The sequence below is a fragment of the Chiloscyllium plagiosum genome, unplaced genomic scaffold, assembly GCF_037043375.1.
Source record: "Chiloscyllium plagiosum isolate Xiang-an unplaced genomic scaffold, Cpla_swu_hap1 HiC_scaffold_50, whole genome shotgun sequence".
NCBI lineage: Eukaryota > Metazoa > Chordata > Chondrichthyes > Orectolobiformes > Hemiscylliidae > Chiloscyllium > Chiloscyllium plagiosum.
Window position 1 is genome coordinate 54,504,838 of NW_028270188.1, and position 6,002 is coordinate 54,510,839.

Consider the following 6,002-nt stretch of genomic DNA (forward strand, 5'->3'; position numbering starts at 1 on the left):
GCACACACTCTCAGAGACACACTCTCAGACACACGCACACACTCTCAGACACACACGCACACACTCTCAGAGACACACTCTCAGACACACATGCACACTCTCTCAGAGACACACTCTCAGACACACACGCACACACTCTCAGAGACACACTCTCAGACACACATGCACACTCTCTCAGAGACACATGCACACACTCTCAGAGACACACGCACACACTCTCAGAGACACACACTCTCAGACACACACGCACACTCTCTCAGAGACACACACTCTCAGACACACACGCACACTCTCTCAGAGACACACACTCTCAGACACACACGCACACACTCTCAGACACACACGCACACACTCTCAGAGACACACACTCTCTGACACACACACGCACACACTGACACTCTCAGACACACACGCACACACTCTCAGACACACACGCACACACTCTCAGACACACACGCACACACTGACACTCTCAGACACACACGCACACACTGACACTCTCAGACACACACGCACACACTGACACTCTCAGACACACACGCACACTCTCAGACACACGCACACACTGACACTCTCAGACACACACGCACACACTCTCAGAGACACACACTCTCAGACACACGCACACACTCTCAGAGACACACACTCAGACACACACTCTCAGACACACGCACACACTCTCAGACACACACGCACACACTCTCAGAGACACACATGCACACTCTCTCAGAGACACATGCACACACTCTGACAGACACTCTCAGACACACACACAGACACTCTCAGACACACACACAGACACTCTCAGACACACACGCACACTCAGAGACACACGCTCTCAGACACACACGCACACACTCTCAGACACACACGCACACACTCTCAGACACACACGCACACACTCTCAGACACACACGCACACACTCTCAGACACACACGCACACTCCCTCAGACACACACACTCTCAGACACACACGCACACACTCTCAGACACACACGCACACACTCTCAGAGACACACATGCACACTCTCTCAGAGACACATGCACACACTCTGACAGACACTCTCAGACACACACACAGACACTCTCAGACACACACGCACACACTCTCAGACACACACGCACACTCTCTCAGAGACACACACGCACACACTCTCAGACACACACGCACACACTCTCAGACACACACGCACACACTCTCAGACACACACGCACACACTCTCAGAGACACACGCACACACTCTCAGAGACACACACTCTCAGACACACACACTCTCAGACACACTCTCAGACACACACGCACACACTGACTCTCTCAGACACACACGCACACTCTCTCAGACACACACGCACACTCTCTCAGACACACACGCACACTCTCTCAGACACACACGCACACTCTCTCAGAGACACACGCACACTCTCTCAGACACACACGCACACTCCCTCAGACACACACACTCTCAGACACACACGCACACTCTCTCAGAGACACACGCACACACTCTCAGAGACACACACTCTCAGACACACACGCACACACTCTCAGACACACACGCACACACTCTCAGAGACACACATGCACACTCTCTCAGAGACACATGCACACACTCTGACAGACACTCTCAGACACACACACAGACACTCTCAGACACACACGCACACACTCTCAGACACACACGCACACTCTCTCAGAGACACACACTCTCAGACACACACGCACACACTCTCAGACACACACGCACACACTCTCAGACACACACGCACACACTCTCAGACACACACGCACACTCTCTCAGACACACACACTCTCAGACACACACGCACACTCTCTCAGAGACACACGCACACACTCTCAGACACACACACTCTCAGACACACATGCACACTCTCTCAGACACACACGCACACACTCTCAGACACACACGCACACTCCCTCAGACACACACACTCTCAGACACACACGCACACACTCTCAGACACACACGCACACACTCTCAGAGACACACATGCACACTCTCTCAGAGACACATGCACACACTCTGACAGACACTCTCAGACACACACGCACACACTCTCAGACACACACGCACACTCTCTCAGAGACACACACGCACACACTCTCAGACACACACGCACACACTCTCAGACACACACGCACACACTCTCAGACACACACGCACACACTCTCAGACACACACGCACACACTCTCAGACACACACGCACACTCTCTCAGACACACACACTCTCAGACACACACGCACACTCTCTCAGAGACACACGCACACACTCTCAGAGACACACACTCTCAGACACACACACTCTCAGACACACACACTCTCAGACACACACGCACACACTCTCAGACACACACGCACACACTGACTCTCTCAGACACACACGCACACTCTCTCAGACACACACGCACACTCTCTCAGACACACACGCACACTCTCTCAGAGACACACGCACACTCTCTCAGACACACACGCACACTCCCTCAGACACACACACTCTCAGACACACACGCACACTCTCTCAGAGACACACGCACACACTCTCAGAGACACACACTCTCAGACACACACGCACACACTCTCAGACACACACGCACACACTCTCAGAGACACACATGCACACTCTCTCAGAGACACATGCACACACTCTGACAGACACTCTCAGACACACACACAGACACTCTCAGACACACACGCACACACTCTCAGACACACACGCACACTCTCTCAGAGACACACACTCTCAGACACACACGCACACACTCTCAGACACACACGCACACACTCTCAGACACACACGCACACACTCTCAGACACACACGCACACTCTCTCAGACACACACACTCTCAGACACACACGCACACTCTCTCAGAGACACACGCACACACTCTCAGAGACACACACTCTCAGACACACATGCACACTCTCTCAGAGACACATGCACACAATCTCAGAGACACACGCACACACTCTCAGAGACACACACTCTCAGACACACACGCACACTCTCTCAGAGACACACACTCTCAGACACACACGCACACACTCTCAGACACACACGCACACACTCTCAGAGACACACACTCTCTGACACACACGCACACACTGACACTCTCAGACACACACGCACACTCTCTCAGACACACACGCACACTCTCTCAGACACACACGCACACTCTCTCAGACACACACGCACACTCTCTCAGACACACACGCACACTCTCTCAGACACACACGCACACACTCTCAGACACACACGCACACACTCTCAGACACACACGCACACTCTCTCAGACACACACGCACACTCTCTCAGACACACACGCACACTCTCTCAGACACACACGCACACACTCTCAGAGACACACGCACACACTCTCAGAGACACACGCACACACTCTCAGAGACACACACTCTCAGACACACACGCACACACTCTCAGACACACACGCACACACTCTCAGAGACACACACTCTCAGACACACACGCACACACTCTCAGACACACACGCACACACTGACACTCTCAGACACACACACACACACTCTCAGACACACACGCACACTCTCTCAGACACACACGCACACTCTCTCAGACACACACGCACACTCTCTCAGACACACACGCACACACTCTCAGACACACACGCACACACTCTCAGAGACACATGCACACACTCTGACAGACACTCTCAGACACACACGCACACACTCTCAGACACACACGCACACACTCTGACAGACACTCTCAGACACACACGCACACACTCTGACAGACACTCTCAGAGACACACGCACACACTCTCAGACACACACGCACACACTCTCAGAGACACACATGCACACTCTCTCAGAGACACATGCACACACTCTGACAGACACTCTCAGACACTCTCAGACACACACGCACACACTCTCAGACACACACGCACACACTCTCAGACACACACGCACACTCTCTCAGAGACACACACTCTCAGACACACACGCACACACTCTCAGACACACACGCACACACTCTCAGACACACACGCACACACTCTCAGACACACACGCACACTCTCTCAGACACACACACTCTCAGACACACACGCACACTCTCTCAGAGACACACGCACACACTCTCAGAGACACACACTCTCAGACACACATGCACACTCTCTCAGAGACACATGCACACACTCTCAGAGACACACGCACACACTCTCAGAGACACACACTCTCAGACACACACGCACACTCTCTCAGAGACACACACTCTCAGACACACACGCACACACTCTCAGACACACACGCACACACTCAGAGACACACACTCTCTGACACACACGCACACACTCTCAGACACACACGCACACACTGACACTCTCAGACACACACGCACACTCTCTCAGACACACACGCACACACTCTCAGAGACACACGCACACACTCTCAGACACACACGCACACACTCTCAGAGACACATGCACACACTCTGACAGACACTCTCAGACACACACGCACACACTCTCAGACACACACGCACACACTCTCAGAGACACACATGCACACTCTCTCAGAGACACATGCACACACTCTGACAGACACTCTCAGACACACACACAGACACTCTCAGACACACACGCACACACTCTCAGACACACACGCACACACTCTCAGACACACACGCACACTCTCTCAGAGACACACACTCTCAGACACACACGCACACACTCTCAGACACACACGCACACACTCTCAGACACACACACTCTCAGACACACACACTCTCAGACACACACGCACACTCTCTCAGAGACACACGCACACACTCTCAGAGACACACACTCTCAGACACACATGCACACTCTCTCAGAGACACATGCACACACTCTCAGAGACACACGCACACACTCTCAGAGACACACACTCTCAGACACACACGCACACTCTCTCAGAGACACACACTCTCAGACACACACGCACACACTCTCAGACACACACGCACACACTCTCAGAGACACACACTCTCAGACACACACGCACACACTCTCAGACACACACGCACACACTCTCAGACACACACGCACACACTCTCAGACACACACGCACACACTGACACTCTCAGACACACACGCACACACTCTCAGACACACACGCACACTCTCTCAGACACACACGCACACTCTCTCAGACACACACGCACACTCTCTCAGACACACACGCACACTCTCTCAGAGACACACGCACACACTCTCAGACACACACGCACACACTCTCAGAGACACATGCACACACTCTGACAGACACTCTCAGACACACACGCACACACTCTCAGACACACACGCACACACTCTGACAGACACTCTCAGACACACACGCACACACTCTGACAGACACTCTCAGAGACACACGCACACACTCTCAGACACACACGCACACACTCTCAGAGACACACATGCACACTCTCTCAGAGACACATGCACACACTCTGACAGACACTCTCAGACACACACACAGACACTCTCAGACACACACGCACACACTCTCAGACACACACGCACACTCTCTCAGAGACACACACTCTCAGACACACACGCACACACTCTCAGACACACACGCACACACTCTCAGACACACACGCACACACTCTGACAGACACTCTCAGAGACACACGCACACACTCTGACAGACACTCTCAGAGACACACACACACACTCAGACACACGCACACACTCTCAGAGACACATGCACACACTCTGACACTCTCAGACACACACGCACACACTCTCAGAGACACACACGCACACACTCTGACAGACACTCTCAGACACACACGCACACACTCTGACAGACACTCTCAGAGACACACGCACACACTCTGACAGACACTCTCAGACACACACGCACACACTCTGACAGACACTCTCAGACACACACGCACACACTCTGACAGACACTCTCAGAGACACACGCACACACTCTGACAGACACTCTCAG